Source organism: Rhinolophus hipposideros (assembly GCF_964194185.1).
Source record: "Rhinolophus hipposideros genome assembly, chromosome: 1".
In the NCBI taxonomy this organism is placed as follows: domain Eukaryota; kingdom Metazoa; phylum Chordata; class Mammalia; order Chiroptera; family Rhinolophidae; genus Rhinolophus; species Rhinolophus hipposideros.
Genome location: NC_138047.1, coordinates 62,446,897 through 62,473,926, shown reverse-complemented (window position 1 = coordinate 62,473,926; position 27,030 = coordinate 62,446,897). Strand labels below are relative to the sequence as shown.

The 27,030-nt window shown below is 36.8% G+C and overlaps 1 protein-coding gene across 3 annotated transcripts in view; it reads right to left on the bottom strand.

The window, feature by feature from the left end:
- Positions 1-27,030, bottom strand: part of ARHGAP24 (Rho GTPase activating protein 24) — a 702,316-nt gene that overhangs the window by 632,479 nt on the left and 42,807 nt on the right. The gene's annotated exons all lie outside the window — the stretch shown is intronic.

The window sequence follows — 27,030 nt, the reverse complement described above, 5'->3', positions numbered from 1 at the left end:
CAAGACACAGAATGAGATGACGTCTCAGTTTGACTCCAAAGACAGGACAAAGCCAATGTCCCATTTCAAAGGCACTCAGGTGGGAGGAATACTGTCTTACTCAGGGAAGGGTCAGACTTGTTCTACTCAGGTCATGACCTGTTTGGATAAGGCCCACCCACATTAGTAAGGGCAATCTGCTGTACTCAGTCAACCAATTCAAATGTTAATCTCATCCAAAACACTCTCACAGAAACAACCAGAATAATGTTTGACCAAATATCTGGGTATTCCAGGATCAGTCAAGTTGACACTTCATACTTTATCCATTTACTTTCTCTATGGATCAGGTATGATACCAACTGATTGAGCTAAGAACTAGTTCCCATATAGCACTCCCATTTCCCTCCACCTTCCCCCAGTCCTCATTACCTATGTGTATTGGTTACATTTTTAATTTTCAGTCTTTCCACTGATTATGTCTAAAAGTTACATACATATAAAGGTACATACATACAAAGTTAAATTTCTTACTTGCTATTTCACCTTTAGCTATTGTTTCTTAACATCTTACTAAGTACCACTCCACACTAATACTCTCTCTCCCCTCCTGACACCTGCCAGGTTTATCATCACATGCATCTTGTCAAGGTTTATAATATTTACATCCTGTTCTGTAAGTATAATTAAAATCTCAGTGCTTCATTTGTAAAATTAGAGCCTAATAAACAGTATTTACAACATGATCTCATCATGTAATTACTATTAATTCTAAAACAGATTAATTGAATAGACCCATAGAAAAAGGAAAATATGCGAGGCCCTTGCTGCTATTTAGTCTGTTACACACTCAGCATCAAATGGATTCTCTTTTCTTGCACTCCTCCAAGTGCTCAAAACCACCTGTAGTTTTTATTTGCTACATATTTGGCCATGACTTTCTTGTGAATTTGTTTCTCTTATCGGATTTCAATTTGCTCCTTTTCTCTTTTTGAAATAGATATTTCTAATCACTATATTTTTAATCATATTCCCCTTTGAGCAAATTGTATCTTATTCTTTTGAAAGATGGTTTTAAAAAGCCTTCTGACTTTCTGTTCTAATTTGGACTGGTTACTTTTTAGAACTGCTGTTCATCAGTCTTCCTGGGATTTCTTTTTATTTCCTTCCTCACCCCTGAGGAAAGAACAGTGGTAGACTTTCTGAATTCTTGACATTGTAGAAATTTTTATTGTTCCCTAATTATCCCTTTTTATTGTTCCCTTAGACTGATAGTTTGGCTGGGTATGGAATGCTGCATGCAAATTACAATCTATCAGAACTCTCAGTACATTATGCTGTTGAAAAGAAAGAAATCTTGTATTAATCTGATTATTATATCTTTATACATATTCTTTTTTTAATTTCTGATAGTTACAAGAAATTTTATTTATCCCTATTGTTCAGACATTCATAGAAATATACCTAAGTGTTTCTTAAAATATATTTAATCTGATTAACTTTAGTAGTCACTTTTAGTCTAAAGATACATGTCTTTCTTTAGAGCTAAGATATATTCTTATTTCATTTCTTCTGCTCTTTTTTATTTTAGATGTATATCAGCCTTTTTAGAGTAATATTTCTTGTCTCTTAAATCTGTCATCATATTTTCTATCTATTCTTTACCTTTTGAAAAATTCACTGATCTTATTTTTAGGCTTCCTATTGATTTTTTTAAATTTTGGCCATAATATTTTTAAAATTTCCAAGAACAATCTGTTAATCTCTAGTGGTCATTTTTCATAAAAGCTGGTTTTGTTTTATAGGTGCATTGCCTTTGAAGGGGATCAGAACTGGCTTTCTTAATATATATCACTTTGGTATCAGGATTATTTTGAGCTAAAAGCAACCTAGATCCTGTTGGCTCAAGAGAAGCTTTAACCTCTCCCTTAAAGAATTTAAATTAGGGATATTAACCATAATAAGAGTCAGTGCAAGAAAGAAAATGTATGACCTATCTGTATGGGAGGACAAACAACTGATTACTGAATATGTGCTCTTCTTATCATCCTGTGAATTACCCTCCTCCCCTCTGAAGCCCCGGACCACTATCCCACTCTTTGGCTCAAGATGGCATATATACTTAATTTGACCTTTCTGCCTTAGAACCTCTCACGTACATGTGGTTTCTGTGTGTACAAAATTACATTTGTTTTCCTCATATTAATCTGTCTCATGTCAATTTCATTATTAGATCAGCTGAAAGAACCTTTGTAGGATGGAGGGAAAGTCTTCCTCCCCAACACCTTCTCAAATTTCTGTAAGGATATAAATTACAATTCATGAAAGTGTTTAGTTGGTTGCTTGATTTTCAGCTCCCTTTATTGCTTATTTTCTTTCTTGTTTTGTTTTTCTGTTTTTGTACTTTGATCATTGTCTTTTGAGTAGTTTGCATTTCTTAACTATTTAGTGATACGTAGGTATTGGTTCACATTCTAAAATGAAAACTATATTGTTTAATATAGCATAGGTTTCTTCTGCTTTTGTGAGAACTCATTTTTCAAAAACATGCCTCCCCATCAATGGAAAGTTAACTGCATTCTCTAATTTGTGAAATGTCAGCTGGAGAACTCACAACATGGCCTAAGATTTTGGAGCATACATGTTGACAAGGTTGCCCCAAAAAATGTGAAAATAGTTAAGATTTTACTCTGGTGACAGCAACGTCAACATTTGGAGCCATGGCTCTCCCCAGGCGGATCCCTTGATCTCTTTTGACAATAGTGTTTTGGGGGTAACTTTTGTTTATTCCTCTCCAGCTCATACTGTGCAGAAGCATACAAGAATGTACTACTTCAGCACTTAAAAATGTTCTATTTATTTAGAGTGTTTATGTAGTTATGAATCCAAATAAGTCTTTTTTCTCCCCACATTTAAAGGTTTCCCTTTCCTTGGATATACACACTAAGCCCACGAATTCTAACTGGTACATTCACATACAAGTACACAATGGGTTTTCATAGTAAATTCAAACAAACATAATCTAGTTTCTCTCTAACTTATATCTCCCAAAAAAGCAATTCTTAACTTGTATGCTATGCAACTATTTAAAAGAATCCCTAAAGACCTAAATCCTCAAAAACCTTTAGCAAAGTAAGCAATAAATACACGTGTGTGTACGCATACATGCACACACACACACACACACACACACAATTAGGAAGTACAGGATCTTGAGAAAGACAGACTACAAACAATATTAACACCATTAACACCATTGTAAATCAAATTCCCACCAACCTAATTACGAAAAAAATCTAATAAAATCTAGTCCATCATTTGTCTTACACAGAAAACAATGTCAAAAAATTGCTTCCTTGCTGACATGAAAACAGTAAATTATTTAGTCATTTTGCTAGTTTTAATGATTGTTAGTATCACCTTTTGGATATAATCTCTTCATTCTACTTATTTCCCTGTCATTAGAGATATCACTGTTGAGCTACAAAGCTGGCTAAAATGAGCATGCGTTTCAAGTGTCTTTATTATGAAACCTGACAAATTGACACTGTCAATGTTTCCCGAGAACCACTCGGTGTTACTAAAATGAGCACGACTGGGGGAGAAGCAAGGACAAGCAGTCTCTGCACTGTGCATAGGCCTGTTGTGGGGTTCCTTTGAAGATATCTTTGTAAGTCACCTGTTATTTCCCTTATGTCACTGTTCTGTAGCCCCCAGTGAACTTTCTACAGCAGCCTGTCACCACTGGCCTCAGTCTTAGCATGTAGGGAATAAAAAGGAAATGACTATTCTAAGTAGCTGTTTATTTTTCCATCTGGTGCGTGAAGGATGAAGCACAGAGCAATGTCTCTCAGTCCTGAAAGTCTGTGGATGTATACTGAAAAGTTCTAGGTCAAAGCCAAGTGTTTATTAACCAGGGGAAAAATTAAAGAAAATACCAGCAACAAACAAGACAATCCCATGTTATACACAATAAGTATCTTATAATCTAAGTCATAATAATAATCAATTCTATTCATTCACTAGTCATTTATTTTATTTATTATTGTAACACATCATTTGCAAAGCTCTAAGGAAAACACTGTGGGGAATATAAAGGTATTTAATACACCGTCCCTCTCCTCAAAGAGTTTATAGTAAATAGAGTTATAAAATAAAAGTTGTTACAACCCATAAAAAGGGACTGAATATAATAATATAAAGTATACAGGAAGTGCAATGTATAAAAATTGCTTGGTCCCAAATGTTTGATACGAGGTAATAATGAGAGGGAATATGAGAGTAAAGGAGAAGACGGTGCCTAGAAAGACAAAAAGTTTAATTCTAATTAAGAGTAATTAATGGAAGCAAAGGAAGGATAAACCTCTAGGACAAAATTAGATAGCCCAAGGGCAAGAAAAAACAACTAACAGTATTAAAGATTGAGCTAAATGCTAGGAGTTATGTGCATTATTTCCTTAAATAGAGATGAAGTCACATAGAGGTGCAATAATAGGAAACATTTGCTATAATGAATAACTGACCCAGTAGTTTAGTCGTATAGGAAAAGGAAGGACAGGAAAGAAAGAGAGCTTAGCTTAAGGACTGAGACTGGAAAGAAACCTAAGGAGTTGCAGAGAGAATACTTGACGGTACCAAGGGAGCAACAGGTGAAACTGGACATGGACAGAGAAACCTCTAGATGACAGGCTGGCTGCTGTATCTGGTATTGGGGCAGAGGGCAGTCATCACAGAATGATGTCTTAGAAGTGTATGGCCTCTCTGCCCTTACGCAAAGGAGACATGTACTTCTGTGGTCTGTGGGACCTCAGGATGAAGGCTCTAAATGTATTTCTCTGTTACCCTTTGTTCGCTGGAAGAGAAAGAAGCCTGCAGACAACTTAGAGGGACATTCAGTATAGCTAGGATAGGGATAAACTAGGGAAAGAACAAGGCCTGACTGAGAGTGCAGAGAAAAGAGAAATTACTTCCAATTGGTAGAATCAGTGAAGGCTGTGTGTTTAGGGGGCATATAAGCTGGTCCTCAAACCTTAAGTTGTATTTTAGCAGATGGAGAGGGAAATGGCAGCAGGTAAACATAAGACACACTTAGGGAATAATGAGGAGTCTGGTTGGATTGCAGCAGAGACTGTATTTGGGAAAATGGAAAAGTATGAAGCTGGAAAAGTTGCTCATATTATGGAGAACATTTCCTTCTGTTCTACATACATATTAAGTTCTCAGCATTTACACACATTAACTCATTTATTCTTCACAACAAACATAAGAAGCTGGGATGGTTGAATCCATTTTGAAAAAGTGCAAACTGAACCTCAGATAGACTAGGCAACTCATCTCAGGTTATCCAGCTAGTGAGGACTAAGTTCAGAAACAAATTCAAGGAAAGAGACAAATCAAAGAGTTTGAAATCTGTTGCAACCATATAAGAAAGAGATCATCGAGGAGGGCTTGAATTAATGCTGCAGAGATGCAAACATGAAAGGTTTGTCTGAAAAACTGGGCAGAGGTAGAATGGACAGGGCTTGGTGACTTATTATTAAGTTGGTGCGAAAGTAATTGTAGCTTTTGCAATCATTTTTAAACTTTTAAACTGCAGCTACTTTTGCACCAGCCTAATAGATGAAGACATTGAGAATATAAAAGAGAAATCATAGCCAAACAAGACCAACATTATGAAATCATACTATGCTGTTTATTTGCGTACTTATACACAAACACAATGCATAATTCTGCAAATAAACATAAGCTACAGAGTACCATATAATAAGGAAAAAATAGAACCTATTCTCTATGGGAGAATCTTTACTCCATGGATTCAGATTTACCAGGTATTGTCTCTTTTTTTCTAGTTTTTCCTCAAATTTAATATATTAAATAAGTGCAACTATAATTATTAATTCTGTTATAGTTTCATATATATGTTAAAGTTCCAAGAACCACGTATTGTCTTGGAAATAAATACCTATAACAAAAGTCTATTATACTCTTAGTTTGTAATGGAGACGGAAGTTCTGCCCCCACCACCAACACTATTGTAATCCAAATTCCCACCAACATAACCAGTGTAATATATACTGACAAATAGGTCATTGCTTCTTAAAGAAATCTCTTGGTTAACAGTTTCTGTGGTTTAATTTGTATTGCTTCCATAAAATGGAAAGTAAATAAAATGAGCTATTAGATCATAACTCTCTTAGTCAATGAAGACTGGTGGGCAGAGGCAGCAGAGAATGGCAGCCATTATCTAATTTCTATGTAAATTCAATACCAATGAGACTTGGGAGCTTGAAATTTGGAGACCTGCTAGATATATATAAAATATCTGTGATACAAACTAATAAACAGATTAGCAACTTAAGAATTTTGACCACGTGGTCCTTGGTATATCCAAATGTACCAGGCTTTACGGCAATTAACTGAAACTCCAAACTAAGAACACAGTAACAAAACACACATGTAAATGAAGGGAAGATTGTATTTATCCATATAGATATCAGTGTTTTATAAACAGTGCAACAGCTACCAAAATGTTATGATTTGCTAGACCCTGGGAAGTCACGTGACTCAAATAGCTCTCCTACTGGTCTGCTATCCACTAATAAATTTCTTTCATCAGGGTTTTTTTGTTTGTCTTATATTAGGACAAACTCATTTAAAGAAATAATTTAAATAAAGCAATTTTCATTGTACTACAAGTTCAGAAGGCAATAATCAAGGCACTGTGATAAGGTATAAGAACACTTTAGTTACAGTAAGATAAAAATATCTCTTGGAGGGAAAGGTTTCTGACTTCAGATCTAAAAATTCAGATGGAGGCTGCCATGCGAAGAGATGAGGGGAGAGCATCCTAGGCAAAAGGGACATCAGGCTTAACATTGGGAGGAACAAAATAAGGCCTTAATCACAGTATTCAGAGTAAGTCATAGAGCTAAGAATGGAAAGATAGCTCTTGAAATATATGAATCATGGGGGGCCTGCATGGTCAAGATTACTTGTTCTGGCTTGAACTTCAACATGCAATCATGTCTTGAGGCCATAACATTTCCCCAAGTCTGTGCTTACTTTCACACTCTGCTGATTTCAGTGCCTGTTCTCGGCCTCTGAATCTTAACCACATCTTCCAGTATAACCCAGCCTTGCGCTAAATTACTTATGGTCAAATCAGCCTCACCAACTCACTCCTTTAAAATTTTATTTGATTTGCAGAGGGAAGCTGGAAACTGTATTTCCCAGAATCCTCTTCCTTCTATTTTTCCCAATGAGACCCTGTCATTCACCGAGACTTAGAGAAAGGAGAGCCCATACTCCAAAGGCAGGTTCAGCCAGATGCTGTGAGATTCCCAAGTAGGTCCCTGGTACGCTCTTGAGACGTACGTACTTCCATGCTTTATGCTATGAAAGTCAGTAACAGCTTCCCTGATTTCACTCCTCTGCACTTCCAACAGTTGTAGGAGCTGCAGGTTCCTTATCCTAAACCCTTTAAATCTGGGCCACAGGGAGTAGCTTTTATATTTGATACCAGAAAACAAAACCTCAAAAGACAGGAATGTGGAATCAAATCTATGGGCTGATTATGTCTGAAGGCAGTAATAATCTCACTACTGGTTAAAAAATATATATATATATATATATGTGTGTGTGTGTGTGTGTGTGTGTGTGTGTGTGTGTGTGTGTGTGTATATACATATATACATATATATATAAAATAAAATAATGATAGTTCATGGCATGCAGTGGCAAAAGTAACTGCACATATCAGGTCTCATTGCCTGGAATCCAGTGCTTAAAAATGTCAGTTTCAGGGAAACAAATATATTGATATGGGTACCCTGAATAAATAATTCTGGAGTCAATGTTTTAGCTTGAGTGGATAAAACTATTTCTACCAATCCATTTAGTTTACTGGAATATAGACTCAACACTGGCCGATATTAAATACAGGACATCATAATATCCTGATCTGTCTTTTTATAAAGGGTCATTTTCAAAAACCAAGATTTGTACAGGTTTCAAATGAGTTTTTAAGAAATGCGCTCACCTTGACCAGAATTAAACCACATATACTACTAAAATAAGACTTAAGGAAAACATATACCTCAATGCAATTCACCAAAAAGACATTTTCCTGCACAGAAAAGAAACGTCTATTTAAAAAGTGACAAAATGTCCTCCTTATTCTGTATTGTCTTCTCTCTTAAGGATAATAGGATACATATGCATTTCTTTAAGCAAATTCAGTAGTTCCCTTGTCTATGGATAATGAATTTATCAGAGAATTTGATCGTCCGTTTTGTTTTATTTTGGGTGTTTTTTTTTAATAGCAGCTGGAGTGATAGCCAGGCATATAATTTTGTCATGAATAGGGAGAATTCATCCAGAGAAACCCCACATGTCAGAATACTGGATATTATTCTCCTTTACACTATTAACCAGAAAGATATATCAATCCACCCTTCTGAATATATCCAAAACATTGATAATTCTTGTTAATAATAGTCGCCTCAATGTGCTTTAATATCTTGAAATATGTGAGTAATCTTAATCAAAAGAAAGTTACATTTTATTCCTTCCTAAAATATGGATCTGATCATGCCATTGCCTTACTTAAGACACTTTTTTATTATAGTTAATTGTTTATAGCAATGGCTGAAGTTATTCCCAAACTGTGTTCCATGAAACACAGGTATCTCTCGACATTTTAATAAAGATTCCAGACGCAAAGTTTCCACGATTAAGTAAGTTTGGGAAACACTACGTTAAACAAGGTAAAATAAGTCCTTACTGCAGGATTTTTCTGAACCTCTTTTTTTCTTTTCCTTTTTTTTTTTTTTTTTTTTTTTTTGCCGCTCACAGTGGCCCATGCGGGGATCGAACTGAACCTTGGTGTTATTAGCACCACGCTCTAACCAACTGAGCTAACCAGCCACCCTTCTCTGAACCTTTAATGTGCCAATATGTACTATGAATGCCTGACAGGAAGATATACATGAAGCATTTTCCAAACTTGTTTGTCCATAGTCTTTTGGGAGAAAATTTCAAAGTCCACCAAACACCTCTATTCAGTAAAACACTGCCTTTCCCAATAAAGTGCCAACTATTTAGCACTGTATTTAAAGCCTCCTGACCTTACAACAGGGCTTTGTGTTACCTTTCCTGCCTTATCTCCCACCACCAGCCCCAAAATAACTACACTCCAGCTGTTTTCTAAGCATACTCCCAGTTTCTCACCTCCATACTGTACCATTCTACCTATTATGCCTGTTTTGTTCTCTCTGCCAAACCCTACTTATCTTGCCAGGTTAAAGTCATGACCCTTCCAAAAGCATTCAAGCCAAATGAATCCCGCAGCCCTCAGTGCTCTTACAAAACCTTTGTATACCTGTGACCATACGATGAACTGTATAAGCCTCCTGAAGGCAAGTGCCATGTCTAATACATTTCATATGCATTTAAGAATCTATAGTAGATAGCGAAATACTCAATTTGTTGTTACAGAGCTGCTTTAGCTGTAATTTAGTTTTTAAAGTATTTACTCTAGTTCTTAGAAAGTCAACAATTTATATCTTACTTATGGTAACAATTACTTATAACATTTGATGAACTACAAATTCCTCATTATCTAATTATGCTGAATAACTGAGTCTGATACAGGACATTCAGAAAGACTTTTTAACATATTCACTAATAAGTCACTCTAAAGGAGACAGACACAATCAAAATAAAATTAATCCACTTATAAACTGACAAATAAATTGAATGTGAAGAATGAGCATGGCAAATTTTATAATTACCGCCCAAATTATCTGTAGACAGTTACAGCCTTGGATCATGGTCGATAATTGGTAATGAATAGGAAAAGAACCCTATAACTCTACAAAATAATGTCTGTTTTACAGATTAATAATCTGAACTTTTTTTCCAGTATTTAAAAAATTACATTTTCAGAGAATAAACTGGCAACACATGAGTGCTAGATGTTTCAACTATATCTTTCTCCTCTACTCAAAAAAGACTTAAGGAAAGTATACTTTTCTAATACCATAAGTTGCACCATTTAAGATGCTTAAAGGAAAGCACTTAACATCTCTCCCTTACCTCAAATTCTCCTCCCCAACCTCTGCACATATCTCTGCTTTTTGATTTTCTGAAGTCATTATCTGAGTTAAAGCAAAAGAAAAGCATGTGCAGATAAGGAATTCAAAGGTAGTGAACGAGGACAGGCATTTTAAGAAGACAATTTAACTTGCACTTCAGCAATCAAAAGGCAAAGTAAGCCCCCAGAAATATGAAGTTAAAAAATAGATCCCTTCTGCATCCATTTCCCATTCCCTTCCCTAGCCCTTCCCTCTTCTTTCCTCTTTCCCTTCCTGAACTTTTCATCTGAAAGGCTTTGAGATGGAGCAGAGAAATGCAGATAGCCACGCAGAGAAGACGCTTAACATCGGGAGTCAGAGCCCAAACTCTGTGGTGAACTGAGTATTCCATCTACAGATCACAAAATTAGAAAGTTTGCATTCACCTTATAGTGTGATTGCTTTTGGGATTCTGGGGTGGGGAGAGTAGACATATCCATAATTACCTGGGTTAGAATGTAAGATATTGAGGGCCTGGGCTTTGACTGACAACAAAGCTTCAGAGGAAAAGGAGAGCTGCGTTGTTTAATTGGTTTTTATTTTTTTAAGAAAGAAGAGATTTGTTTTTTGATTAGTTGTTTTTCTTGTTTGCTTGTTTACTCCTGAAAGGGAGTTGCAGAAAGGTGAGAAGGGAAGGGAAAGACAGGAGAGGACAACAGGGCCAGAGCAGCTGGGATGAGTTGAAGTTCGTCAGTGTCAAGACAAAGGGTGGATAGTTTTTAATGGGAATACCTATGTTGACAACTAAAATCATCTGTGTCACAGTAATGTAGACCCTTTCTGACTCATCCATGAAATCCTCAGTAAATTCTATTTACTAATCAATATTCTATGTGGGCGATTTCGAGTAAAATTCAGAGATGCAAATTTCGTATGTGGGTCAAAGTGAGATAACATGTTCTAGTAATCAGTCAGCGAGCGAGAAAAAGTCATTGCAATATAAGATCCGTGAAAATTATCATAAATCTAAGAGTGGAGCATTGCATTTTCATAAGCCATGGTTTTAACAAGCTTTGAATCCAGGTTTACCTACTTAGTCTTGAACCCTAACTTGACCGTCTATTAGCTATGTTACCTTGGGTATGCTAGTTAATTTCACAGTGTCCATTTTCTCATCTGTAACATAAACATAACTGCAGTGCCCTTTTAATATGCATGACACTTAATAAGCACCCATTTAACTGTTATATAAACTTTAAATTGCTTAGCAAATTGTTTTGCCCAGAGCCAAGGTTCTTGAGGAGTTAGTACTACTAACTCCAGAGTGGAAAATACAAACAGTTTAATAAAGAAGCATTTTTTAAAACCACCATGAAATGTCTTTGAAAATCAATTCTCTCTTGTGTTGTAAGACGGTCCCACTGTGACTCTCATTACCATGTGGGAGAACTGTGATTTTGCAAGTTTTCTTCCTCTTGATCTGTACAGTTGCTTGGGTGCTGGCAGAGACTTGTGAGTGGTACCACCAGAGGTAAGGGTTAATTTGTCTAAGACAGATTGTCATAGACTCGTTACTCAGAGAGGAAGTTGTAGAGCACCGAAAAAAGAGCTGGAGGCCAGGTGCTAAAGGCAATCGATCCCCACAGAATGCTGAGTTGGTGAGTCAGGTCCCTGGGCCACCAAAGGGTAGAGCTGCCACCACTAGGCTGGGATCCCAGCCTCTAATGAGGCCTAGGGAAAGGCTGGTGTTCTTCCAACTTGGTGTTAAGATGCAAAAACAGGGCCAGAAAGAAATTTCTACAATGTAATCCTTTATTGTGCCCCTGATTATGCCAGCACAGGGGCTGGTTTCCCCAAAGCAGACAATTTATAAATGCACAACCAGACTCCCTCTCCTGCAGCTTGAGGTCTGATGCTGCTGGATCTGTTCATTGTGCCAAAGTGCAAGGGGAACAGGGGTCCCTACTCTTGCTATTATCCCTATTCCCATGAGTTTCTATCAGTAAACTCTGTTCCAAAGAACTTGAGATGTGTGTGCTGCCTACCCATTCATCATTGCTTTATTATTAGAGCTCAAGGGAGTAATATAGTCTTTGGACAACTTTTTCCCATAATATTAGCTCTACTGTTAATTAGGCATTCCATCTGCTGATCATGAAAAGGAAGGCAAGCCTAAACCAGTAAGAGAGAAAGTATGAAGTTGGTTGCTGACAGCTTCCTGAACAGTTTTGCACAGGAGACTGTCAGATGGAATTAAATTCAGAAGCAAAAGTAAATGTCACTTTCCAAAAGCCTTGAGCTTTTGTTTTCACTGAACCATTTCCAACTCCTGCATGTCTTCTCTCAATTGTCTTGTCCAAAGACACGACCGTTACTTTAATTAGCTCCTTTTTTTTTAAAGACAACCCATCTTAGCAGTGCATACCTAATCATTCCTCCTCATAATTTTGCTAAGAGAAAGAGCTGGTGAGTTTTCACAAGTTAATTTATAAATGGTAACAACAATCCCCAAAAACTGAGGGGTAAAGGAAATAGCTAGATCTACACAGTATTTGGACGAGTTCTAGATTATGCCCTATATGGCTCCATTTATACACGTGGTAAGAATTTCCCACCCATTAGAAAACAATAATTTCAGACAGAGTCATAAGATGTACAATGTACAAGCAAAATAAGAGAATATTGGCTGAGATCTGAGGGCATCTATTCAAATTAGAAAAGGCTGGGAGAGGCAGGAATATTGGGCTATCAGAGCTAAATTCCTAAATGTGTATTTCTATGGAAGGCAACGTGGAGGTTCCTCAAAAAATTAAGAATTGAATTAAAATATGACCCAGCAATCCCTCTCCTGGGTTTATACCCAAAAAATTTGAAAACATTTATCTGTAAAGATATATGTGCTCCAATGTTCATTGCAGCTTTATTTACAGTGGCCAAAGCATGGAAACAACAAAAGTGTCCTTCAATAGATGATTGGATTGAGAAGATGTGGTGTATATACACAATGGAATACTACTCTGCCATAAGAAAAGATGAAATAGTGCCATTTACAACAAAATGGATAGATCTTGAGGTTATTATGCTAAGTGAAATAAGTCACACAGAAAAAGTCGAGAACCATATAATTTCACTGATATGTGGGATATAAAACTGAAAGCAACAAAGGAACAAGACAAAGAAAGAAACAAACAAAAACTTATAGACACAGACAACAGTTCAGCGGTTACCAGAGGGTAAGGGGGGAGGAAGAGTGGTAGATGAGGGTAAAAGGGGTCAAATATATGGTGATGGAAGAACTGACTCTGGGTGGTGAACACACAATGTGACATATAGATGATGTATTACAGAATTGTACACTTGAAACCTATGTAATTTTACTAACCATTGTCATCCCAAAAAATTTTAATTAAAGAAAAGATGATTTTTTTTTCTACCAAGAAGATGGCTTTTCTAGCCTATTGGGGGTCAAGGATTTTATATACTTAGGCTAGAAGTATAAGGTTCTTAAACATTCTCACATGTCTTAAATTTGGATTCTTACATGTATTCTCCTTAATACCCAAAGCACTGGATGAATCACTATGGGAGCCTGGTAGGGTCAGTGTGACAATTATAGTACCAACATCACCCTCTCCTTTTGCTTCTTTAGGGTCAGGTTCAATTCCTGGTCAATAATAAGCTTACACATTTATGCCACATAGAGCTAATATAGGCAGATAATTCTGAACATTCAATGTAATTCCTAAAGGCCTCTGAGCACTTGTACCTTATCATGTGTAGCCCGAGGGAGTAGGTCTGCCCCCGCAACGGCTTAAAGATCACCCTGAAATGGATCTTTATGGAAGCTCTAGGAAAAATTATCTTCAAAATATACAATGGAGATGATTTGAAAACCTTTGGACATTCCTAAAGCAAATCAGATTTGATCCCAAGTCTCATAGCAAAAGGATCTAGTGTGTTATCTTACATTCTCTTTGGTGCCACAGCTTTGCAAAGTGTTCTATTCTAGATACCAGCCTTTACCCAATCTTTCTTCCTTTTGCCCTCCCTCCTGCTCCCTGCACTTTCTCCCTCAAAACTCTATCGAGAGCTTACCATTTATGAGATAAATATACAAAGATAATGTGGATATACAAGATAATGCACTAAGGGCCATCTGTTTTCAATAACATGCGTGAGATCATCTCCCATGAACCTCATAAATGTCAAGATTTCCCAAAAGTCTTGTTTCCTCATTGACACCAAAGCTTCAGCACATACACACACACACACACACACACACACACACACACACACACTCACTCACTGATGGCCCCCAAATCCATATCTTTAGCTCAGTACTGGCTTCACACACATATATTCAATTTTAGAACAAATATCTTCACTGTAGATAGGCCATTGTGATTTTTACCTGAATGTATCAAAAATAAAACATCATCTTTCTCCAAAAACGTATTCTTTTTTCTGTATTCCCTATCTTGTGGACTAGAATCACCAACCTGTTCTTCTAGGGATGTAGAAGGTATCTAGAGACATCACTTTACTGTCTCTTCAATCTGCCCATTCTCTACTCTCATTACTGCCTGAAAGTCCTCATCTCTTTTCCCTGGGATATTGCAGAAGCGTCATAATTAGATGGCCCTCCCTCAGTGTGGCCTGCTTTCACTGCTCCCCCTAATTGTTGCCAGAATGATGTTCCTGAAACGTAAATATCAGTTCTCTCTTGTGTTTAAAAATCCACTGTACATCCAATAATTTTCATATTAGAGTTCAAATTCTTCACTTACACACAAAGTTCTTTATAACCAGGTACCGTAACTTCTTCTATCATTCTTCCACATATTTCCCCTTAGTCTCACATGAATGGACTTATAATGCTTTAAACATATATACCGTTTCAGACTTCCTCTCTATTTTCAAGCTAGTAATTCCTACTTATTCTTTCAAAATTCAACTCAACCGACTTCAGGAACCATTTCAGAATCCTTCTTGCTCTCATCTGATTCGTGTTCTCATTGAGCATGTCTCTATCATAGCGTTTATCCCACAGAATTGTAATAGTTGATTTTCAAATCCATCTGCCTGCCCCATTAGACTGTAAGCTCCTCAGGCCTCAACCATATCTGCCTACACTTATCTTATCAGTGCCTAGAATAGTGCCTGGCAAACTTGTTCTTGCATACAGAGCTGATGAATTAATTGTTGAAAGAAGGGATACAAAGCATGTGCCACATTTAGCAAAAGTCTTAGATTTTGCAAAGCAATCACCACTCCAGGCAAATATTTAAGAAAAAATTATGTCACATGTTAGGCCAGGTTTCTTTCTCCTAAGAAGATAACAACATTTAAGGGACATGAGAAGAATCTTTATCAAGGTTTCAGAAAGAGTAAAGAAAGGAAGAAAAGTATTTCAATTTATATATGTGAAGTCCAAAACATTTAATGTAATAGCCCAAAGAGAAAAAATGAACACCAAAAAAATAATCAGGCAGAATAATCCTAAACATATAATGATAATAATCCTATAACATATAATCCTATAACATATAATAATCCTAAAACATCAGACTATACATTCTTTTCTAGTGTACATGGAACATTCTCAAGGATAGACCATATTTTGGGACATAAAACTAACCTCAGCAAATTTAAGAAGATTGAAATTATACCAAGCATATTTTCTGATCACAAGGCTTTGAAATTGGATATCAACTGCAAAAAGAAAGCAGGAAAAAACACAAATACATGGAGCTTAAACAACATACTTTTAAAGAATGACGGGGTCAAAGAAGAAATTAGAGGAGAGATCAAAAGATACATAGAAACAAATGACAATGAAAATACATCCTACCAAAATTTTGGGGATGCAGCGAAAGTAGTTTTAAGAGGGAAATTTATATCATTACAGGCCTATCTCAAGAAACAAGAACAATCCCAAATAAATAAAGAAAAAGGAAAAAAAAAAACTTGCAAGTCGCATTTAAAAAAATCTTCCCTAGGGGGGTGGGGGGAGGGAGATGAGGGTAAGGGGGATCAAATATATGGTGATGGAAGGAGAACTGACTCTGGGTGGTGAACACACAATGGGATTTATAGTTGATGTAATACAGAATTGTACACTTGAAATTATGTAATTTCATTAACAATTGTCACCCCAATAAATAAATTTAAATTAAAAAAAAAACTCATCGAAAACAACAAAGGAACAAGATAAACAAATGAGAAAGAAAAACACATAGACACAGACAATAATTTAGTGGTTACCAGAGGGTAAGGGGGTAGGGAGTGGGTGATGAGGGTAAGGGGGATCAAATATATGGTGATGGAAGGAGAACTGACTCTGGGTGGTGAACACACAATGGGATTTATAGATGATGTAATACAGAATTGTACACCTGAAATCTATGTAATTTCACTAACAATTGTCACCCCAATAAATTTAATACAAAAAAAAAAAAAGAAAACTCATCGACTCATGCATGAAAAAAAATGGTGGAATGAAAGTTCCCAAGGTCCCATTGTAAACTTTGGAACTCAGTAAGGCGCACTGGCACGAACCTCTACTTCCTAATGATAAATGAAGCCTCTAGCACATTTCCTGAAAAATCATCAGCATAAGTACATTTTACAGTAGCAAAGCTAGTCTCTCCATCAGCCTTTATTTAGGTAGATAAAGAAGTATTAAGATAATAGTTACTACTTCAAGAGCGACCCAGACACAAGTGCTTCCCATAACACCATAGTCATAAGATTTCCATTCATTGCATACCTAATTATTTAGATTGACGTGTAATCATTTATAGATAGCTGAACTAATTTTCCTTAAAAAATACTGACTCATCAAATAGATAGAGATTACATTTGAATGAAGTCATTCTCATGTAAATTATTGGTGTATTGTTTCAATCCAAAAGTAGCATGAGATACCAAATAACATACATGTTGAGAAAGAGAATACTGTTATGTTGAAGTCATTCTATGTCTTAGAAGTTAATGGCTATCCCCAATGGTCACCAGTAAGTTAAAGAGTACTGAAATCCAAGACTCAAAGAGAATCTCATTGTAATTTAAAGGCAGGAATAGGAATTAATATTTCACCGTAAAAGTTTACCGTACAGGGGACATATGGGAACTCTGTACTTTCTGCTCAATTTTGACTTGAAACTAAAACTGCTCTAAAAATAGTCTATTTAAAAAAAAAAAAGATAACCATATGTCAGGACAATACTTTATCAAGATGTTACTTTGTGGTGTAAATAAAATATTCTCTAACAATGCAAACAAATCCCTAGGATGGCTAAACTATTTGTAATAACTCAATCCTATCTGTGCCATTTGAGGTTTTGGGATGCTTGCATTCTACTTTCTAAGCTATAAAGAAAAACAAAACCTTCCAAAACCACCTCTTTCAAGAGTAGTCAAGGTTTTCTATTACTAGATCGATACACCTTCATTTCCGAACAAGTGTGTCACAAAATCAACAAAAGAAACAAATGGCTGGTCCTCTGAGGCAGCATATACACAGATTTCCTCCAGTGCTGCTCACTATGAAATTATATGGCAACCCTGTATCAGAATGAAAAATGGACATGTAGCCCACAAAGGTCACGTTCCCCAAAATTTTTTTCAGTGAATCTTGTTGGAACACAAAAATCTCAAGTAATTTGTTTACCATCCTATGGGTAGACTCACATTGTTTATCTTTGGTAGAGAGGTGTGTATGTGGGTAAGAGAGGGAACAGTTATCTACTAGAAATCAATATAATAAATTCACATTTGTAGGAAAATTTGGAATATGCTCTCTGGATCATTCTGTGGGACTTGGAATGTCATGGGTGACTGAGATCTCGTGGGTGTTATTCTTTTCCAAGTAACTCAGGCAAGGACAAATAAACAGCTGGGAGAACCAGGATGGGAATGGGTTCTGGTGTGAAACTGGTCCTATGGTTATGAGAGGCGCTCTCTTCAAATGTATTCACATAGAAAGAACGTAACATACAGGAACAACAGAGAAGGGTACCCTCTATTGCTGAAGACTGCATATCTTGATGGCCCTCCCTTGATCATAAAAAAAGTCTTGTTTGTAATATAGTTTCCATTTTCCACCATCTACATTGGAATTCACAGTTACCCAAATCTTTCAGTAAAGTCTTATAAATGCATAGAGATTTGTGTGATATTCGTGTGAAGCATCAGGGCTTGCCTTTCTAAGGCAAACTTCATGGAGGCAGGAACAACTACTGAAGGGACTGTGTCTAGCCATGCCAGAAGGTAACCCTCAGGAGAGGAAGAGCTGGCCCACCTAGGAATCAGAAGCAGCAAGAAAATGTACCTGACACCAATAAGTAACATCTTGCTGCCACCTCAGGACACAGGTGAGACCCTCCATCCACCACGCATCCTTTGGCCATAGGAAGTATCAACAAGCTGACAAGCCCAGGTGTGATATTCAGCTCAGATCCTGATAAGAGAATGACTATTTTAACTGAAAGGGAGCAAAGTAAAGGCCTGCCTTTTGTCTCTGCCCCGCAAAGAGCATGCAGCTGGTTATGTGAATTCAGATGCAGGACATAGACAAGCAAGGCCAGGCAAGCCAACAAAAGCTATTCCTCTATGAACAAACAAAGCAGTCAGCCAGGATTTTCAAAGCAGATTAGAGAGACATGTGGCATTTTGTGGAAATCAATAAGTAAAGATTTTGTATTTAAGGGGAACGTGGAGTAATATAAGGGACAAAGTGGTAAATAGCAAACCCTGATAAAAAAATGCAGCCATGGTAGAGACTGTATTCTCCATTTGCCACCAATCCGTTTTAGCTCAAAGACATCATTTCATAGCCCTCGTTGGAGCAGGAAATCCCCATCTGACTAAGTTCTGGAGAATAAGACATAAGCAGAAATGTTAAGTGAGTAGGCTGATTAAAGGTAGCTGCCTTTTTTGGAAGGACAGTCTCTATTATCATTCCTTTTTATTGTTGTTCTTCTCCCTAAGGTCTGTAACTAGGACATTATGGCTTGTGCATCAAAAACCCTCTTAGACCACGAGGTGACCTTGAAGTTGGAGGCACATGCTATACTCACGGTAGGGCAGAAATTGAGAAAAATCCTGAGTCCCTGGTGACTTTGCAGCCACAAACCCACCCTGTACTGCCAACCTCTGGATTTATTTTGCAATAAAGAAGAAACTACTATGATATTTAAGCAACTGTTATTTTAGGTTTTCTGTTTCTGTTTTGGTTTTCTATTTCTCTAATTCAGCTACCCCTAATCCTAAGGGATACAACAAAAATCCAGCACAGAACATGTAACACAGTAACGCCAGAAGTGAACATCAGCATAATTGAAAAGAGTCAAGGAAAAGAAGAGTATAGGTACATATTATTAGTGAGAACTACCATGTTTTTCTAAAAATAAGACCTAGCAGAACAAGCAGCTCTAATGCATCTTTTAGAGCAAAGATTAATATAAGATCCGGTTTTATTTTACTATAAGACCGGGTCTTTAATATAATAATATAATATAATATAATGTAATGTAATGTAATATAATATAATACTGGGTCTGATATTAATTTTTGCTCCAAAAGACGCATGAGAGCTGATTGTCCGGCTAGCTCTTATTTTCGGGGAAACAGGGTATCTAAGGACAAAATTTAGAGCCATTGTACATTTACACATAACATAACTGTAAATTGTATATAGTTTTCATTTCATTTTAAATTCAGTCTCAACAAATCCTTTTGTCATCATCATAAAGTTTAGCGATGAAGAAACTCACCAGTATTTATAGGGACTGGGACTCTGCCTCTAAAACTATTCAATGTCTGGGACCCATGTGAACAAAAGCAGAGCAGCATCACTCCTGATGCAACACTGACATTTACAGACTTGTCCCAAAATAGGATACAAGTTTCTCAAGCATCGTAGAAAACAATACAATGCTTAAAGCATGGTCTCTGCCCTTAACCTGCTTGTTTACATTGAAGAATTATTTATTTATTGGACATCAACTATGCATGGGCCCTATGCTAGACGCTACAGACAGAGAGTTTAAAAAGGCAGACGCCCTGCCCTCAAGGAATTTGCAGTTAACAAAGGAGCAAAGAATAAGTAAACAGTGTCACAAACGGATAGGGTCCTAGCTCTCATAGGAAGGAAATTGATTCAATCACAAGAGGGTAGGAAAACGCTTTCCCTGAAATGACACGTTAGAAAAATTCACTTATCAGGCAAAGATAAGTAGAAGTAATATGGCGCATACCCAGGCAGGGACAGTCATGTGTAAATGCAGGAAGATTAGAGAGCAAGGTACTTTTAGGATAAAACTGGTTTGTTGAATGGGCTGTGTTTGATGGGACACATCAGGGAACATTATTTTTCTCTGTCACTGACTTTCATGTGCACCTTTATATCTTCCCCATACCCAGCCCCTTAATAATATCCTGGGCCAATCCCTTAACTTTTCAGTCATTTTCAGCTCTAAAAATAGTTTCAATATCAGATATTAAAAAATTCAGATACACAATGGAATATTATTCTGCCATAAGAAAAAATGAAATAGTGCCATTTGCAACAACATGGCTAGAACTTGAGATTATTATGCTAAGCGAAATAAGACAGACAGAAAAAGTCAAGAACCATATGATTTCACTGATATGTGGGATATAAAACTGAAAGCAACAAAGGAACAAGACAAACAAAAACTCATAGACACAGACAATAGTTTAGTGGTTTCCAGAAGGTAAGGGAGGAGGAGGGTCGTAGAAGAGGGTAAATGGGGTCAAATATATGGTGATGGAAGGAGAACTGACTCTGGGTGGTGAACACACAATGTGATATATAGATGATGTAATACAGAATTGTACACTTGAAACCTATGTAACTTTACTAACCATTGTCACCCTAATAAACTTTAATTAAAAAATTTTTCAGAGTCCTATACAAATTAAAACTTCAGTCCCTTGCCTTTAACTGACATCCACACTGATCATGCCAACATTCTCTCTCTAGCCCCAACTTCTCCCTTCAACCCCAACTGCCCGCATGACACCTGCACCTGTATGTCAAACGGACATCTCAAAACGAAACTGCCTCCAACCTACTCCTTCTATAATAGAGCCTTTCTCAGTTAATAGGTATTCCATCCTTCAGTTGCTCAGGCCAAAAATCACATTAGTCTGCTCTGTGTCTCAGACTCCACATCCAATTCTCAGCAAATGTGTTTGTCTTCATTGGTTGTCAAGCATTTCTCATGTCACTCTCATTACTGTACCCCTCCCAGTATGTCATCTCTCCTTTCCAAGTTTTTTTTTTCATAGCACATATGACCTCCTACATATTATTTTTAGTTTTAATTTCTTCATTTCTCCCCCTCTAATAGATTATAAGGTCTGTAAAGGCAAAGATCTATGTTTTGTTCACTGCTGTATTCCTAGTGGCAGTCATACAATAAATGATTAATGAGTGTTTACTGAAGGAACAAGTTAAGCATATCCCATTTACAATTCCTCCCCTCTCCCCAGATCAAGCCTCCCAGGCCTGTAGTGGGTAGGCAGCTTGGTCCATTTCTTCACTCTTCCTGCTCTATCTCCTCCCCATCCTTTTAAGCTTCCCCAAGGTAGGGGATAGGAAGGACTTGAAGACAGGGGCAGAGGTCTTATTGTTGGGGAGGGATGTTTGTTCTCTTGGCTGACTGCAGCTGGATACCAGGCCCTCTGTTATGGAGAGCATTCAAATGCCAGTTGTTTCCTAAAACACTTGGATATTCTTTAGATACCCTCTCTGGTCTCCTCAGGAACCTCTGTGCTGCGTTCATTCCAAATAGACAACACTCCCTCCACTGATATTTGGCAAACTCCGTCAAGCTCCTTTTCTTGAAGGTATACACTTTTGCAGAACACAGAGCTGGATTTCTTTTGTCTCTGCAGGGGCTGAGTGCTCCCTCCATAACATCCACTTGACCCATGGGAAAATCCCATATCCTTGGTCGGACAAACATTTCTTCTACCAACTGTTTCCATGCCTTCTTCACATTGGTGGTACTCCAGGGAGCCTCCTGCCCTTCAAATTCACCAGAGAGATACAATTACCAGGCTCCATGTTCACAAGTGTTTCCAATCCCAGGGGAGAATTCTCCCAAGAATTCTTTCAACTCTTTATGTACGTACCAGAGCTCAAGCTAGCAATGAGACAGTACAGTAAACATCCAGCAATGTTGTGAGATACGGGTTCCCCTCTTTCAGAAACCTTCAAATTCTCACATGTAGTCCCCTCTGGTTTCCCTGGGGAGAGCAGGAAAAATACCATTGCACTCTCAATGACTCATAAACATACTTTCCAATGAACTGTCTTTTTTGAATTTTTAAATTTATCATGTATAGGCTGCAGGTGAGTTATGGAAAATGATAGTCACAAACTCACACTGTTAAGTTTTAGAAGTCTTATAGAAATGTCTAGCAGCACTCTTCAGAAGATGTAGATACCTACTATCTATTTCCCTTAACTTTGGGGCTTTGGCAGAAATTCTAAGACAACAGGAAATGTCTCATTCCACATTCGCCAACACAGTCAATATCTGTGTTCATCTCAGCATGGCAGGAGCTTAGATATAAAAATAAGTAGGGGCTAGGTCATAAAGTGTTCTGTACGCCATGCTAGGAAATGTAGACTTTATTTTAAAAGCATTTCAGAACCATTGAAAAGTTTTAAGCAGGAAAGTGAAAAGGTCACATTTGCATTTTAGCAAATATCATCTGGATGCGTGAGGGAGAATGGATTACTTGTGACAATGCTATAATCCAACTAGTTGTAGAAAGACACAGCAGTAATCCAGGCAAAACACGATCGCACCGTGAGCAAAGGAAAGGTGTCAGGAATGGTAGAGGACAGAGATATTGAAATGGCACAGGACTCCATGTTTACATGTTGAGGGGGAAGATGGGAGAGTCACAGATGGCACTGGGTTTGTACATGACACCTGTTTGGATGGTGGGAGCACTCACTGTGATAGAAACCATAGAAAAGAACAAATTTGGTATGAAGGATGATGAATTCAATCTATGAGAAGAACACTAGCAATACAAGTAGTCAATAACCTGTGGCAAAGAAATGGCACAGTGCAAGTGTCATGGGGTTCAGATGAAAGGTAGACTCTTTGGGTTTCTTGTGGGCACAAATGTTCTTGGGAGGAACACAGATTCGTCTTGGACCTCTAGAATCAGCTCAGAGGTCAACAGGCATAGAGAAGGAATTAAAGGTAGGTGAACCACATGGCTAAACATCACAGAAGCCAGAGAACCCTCATGCTGTAAAACTGCTATCACAATTCGGAGACTGTGGTACTTAGCAAACTAGTGTAAATTAGCTAAGATCAGACTTTTAAAAGCAGATGTATTCAGAATACACAAAACACTGGGGATAAGCAATATCTCTTCAGGATTATGACATTCAGCATGACATTCTTCTGGGTTATGACATTCAGCATAATAACATATGGTCACATTCACTATATTTTGCCTTATCTTCCCCTTTAAAATAATTTGCATTTTAGCAAATATCATCTTTAAAATAAGGCAAGTCTCCCTTTCCTATCTGGCAAGTTGAATGGCGTCTTCACAAGGAAGGACACACTTAAGCTGGAGCAACACACTAACTGGGAAAGGCTAAAAACCTGTTAAAAAATATTCATGCCCAACTAATCTTCCATTATTCTTGCAATAAAGAAAGGAATAAGCAAACAAGTGAATAAATGAACATGTGGGAAAGAGAATAAGCAGTAGTTTAATTCACTTGGATTACTTAGAAGTCTTTGACAGCATTGCTTAATGAAGACTACTTTGAGAATTAAAATTAAAGTGGATTTGTGGTACAAAAGATACTTTGTCATGAATGGGGAATTGGTTTAATGTTATAAATGGCCATGTTTTTTATAGTATTGAGCACCTATTCTGTTCCAAGTGATTAACATACATTCATTTAATTTAGTCCATCCAAGAACCCCACAGAAGAGAGGTTATTACTACTGTCACTAGTGTAATAAGAAATGTGAATGTTGAAGACAAAGAGAAAACCTCCGATTTAACCTGGGGAGGATCACATTAATTTTATAAATCAAATAGAACTTACATAGGAAAGTAATTTTTAAAAATCATTTATAAATCTGAAATTATGACCTGTAAAATCTATGGATTATTTGTACCAGAAGGCAATGTTACTCCTTCTCCAAATTCAATCTAATTCTTTTTTATTTTGGTATAAAGTACATTCACCTAAAAAGTGCTGACTTTTTAAAAATACAATCGATATAAGAATCAAAATATGGCACTCTGAGCAGAGACATTTATTCCCCTTTCCCTGAGAACTTTTCATTAATTCATCTAATAACAAAAGTAAGAAAAGAATTTCATTGGCTATATCCAGTGCTTTATATACTTTTCCACATTGCCAAACAAAGCTTCCAATAGGAATGCAAATTATGCCATCAAAATGGAATTGTGAAGTAGGCAGTGTAAGTCTACGTCATGTATCTAAAAAGAAATAGAGTTCTGATATGACACTGATATAGTAACCCCAGTACATCTAATTACTTAACACAATCAATTTCTAAATTGACTACCAGGCCCAACTAGGACTAAGAGTTTACAATCCAACTCTTGTTGACAGCCCAAGTTTTTCATGTTTTGTATCTAAAGTTTCCTGCAGGGCATTCCTGCTAATGGAGCTAATCAAACATGTTAGACTGTACTGACTACTTTCAGACAACACTGTTTTTGCTTGCTGCCTCCGTTTTATGTGAGCTCAGTGAAAATAGGAACACAGTTAGGGGAAAACCAGTCGGACACATACCACAATTTATTCAGTATATCTGGTCTAATTTTTTAATATATTGATTTTCTTGCTAAATAAACTTAGTCAACCCACTCACTTAACCACATTGGATTACATCTTCCAATTTCAAAAATATAGATAATTATTGCTTGTATGTGATGTTTCACAAAAATTGAAAATTCTGCTTTAAAAAAATTCCAGAACATCTAGAAAAAAATTTATCAAAATAGCATGTATCAGTATAAAGAAAGCGGGTCACATGTCTCCCAATTGCTATTAAAGAACAGGTCTCCTATGATGGTTCAAAAGGTATTCAAATCCAAATATAATAACAACAACAAAGTAATGAAAACTTACTTTGGGAGGTGATTACTATAATTATTTCAGACAATAAATAAGTATAATAGATAGAGCTACATTTTCCTTGATTTTATCCCTTAAAGTTTCTCTTAAGCTACTTTCAAGGAGTAAGGCTATCACCCTAAGTCCAAACTTGATGTTTAAAAAATCCTGTAGCCCTGATAACAGAATAATTTATACCAGTTGAACATCTTTTAGCTTTTTTAATTGCTATTAACCGAAAGCCATTTTATTTTAAATGAGGTTATATATTATAACCTTTGTTTATTCTAGTTAATCTACCCGCCCCCTTCTCCCCCAATCCCTGTAAAATTCCTCCACTCTGAGGGTGAATCTCAATCCTGACAGAGGCAAAAGGCGATTGGTGGTGGTAAACACCCGGGCCTTGCTCGCCACTGCCCACTGTCTATTGCAGTGAGTATAGCCACAGGCCAGTGGAACGCAGAGGCATCAGACAGAAGCACAGGAAGCACTTTCACAGTCTTGACCTTGTCTCAGCTTCAAAGCAACTCCGCAAAATCGGTAGGATGTATTTAACATCCTCGTTTTACACATGAAAAAAGTAAGATTTAGAGCAGTCCAGTAGCTTGCTCACATACTGATTGCTAGTAATCAGTGAATTATGGTGCTCTCACACCAAATTTAGTGTTCTTTTACTACACTCAGTGTTTCTCTAAACCATGCTAAAAAAAGAAAGGATCTCAGCCTGGTGTATTAAGAAGTGGACTTGGGGATTAACCCTATGTAGAGGGTAAGGAAAGGGGAAGAAACAAGAATATTCCCAAGTTGTTTTTACCTGAGCAAGTTCCCCATAATTGAAATGGGGAAAGCCAAGGGAGGAGCAGTTTTGTTGGTAACATGATAAATATATTGTAGATCTTACTGATGGAGATTTATATTATTTTGATTTCCCACTGTTAATTACAATATTCAGTTAATATGTATAGCTACATATATACACATATGTGTGAGTTTTTCGGTTATATAGAATAAAATTCTAGAAATAATATGTAGGTTCATAGCGTATTAGAAATAAAGATTTTTGAAGCATAATGCCAAATTGACTTCTAGAAATATTATAACCACAGTTCTACCAGCAACATATAAGAATATCCACTTTCTAAAACCATTTTATCACTACCTATTACTATTTTGAATCTTTATTAATTTATGGATACAAAATGAAATTTTATTATTTGGTGTTTCTTTGATCGCTATGGAGATTGAACAGTTTTACCCATGGTGTATTTTTTTCTAACACTTCTATTTTTTTTTAATTTATTGAGATGACAATTGTTAGTGAAATTACATAATTTCAGGTGTATAATTCTGTATTACATCATCTATAAATCCCATTGTGTGTTCACCACCCAGAGTCAGTTCTCCTTCCATCACCATATATTTGATCCCCCTTACCCTCATCTCCCACCCCCCACCCCCCTTACCCTCTAGTAACCACTAAACTATTGTCTGTGTCTATGAGTTTTTGTTTCTCATTTGTTTGTCTTGTTGTTTTGTTGTTTTTGGTTTATATACCACATATCAGTGAAATCATAGGGTTCTCTGCTTTTTCTGTCTGACTTATTTCGCTTAGAATTATACTCTCAAGATCCATCCCTGTTGTCACAAATGTTCCTATATCATCTTTTCTTACTGCCAAATAGTATTCCATTGTGTATATGGAATATATACCACAACTTCTTTATCCATTCATCTATCAAAGGACATTTTGGTTGTTTCCATGTCTTTACCCATGTTTTTAATTGTAATTTTTTATGTGTTTGTGTGTGCATG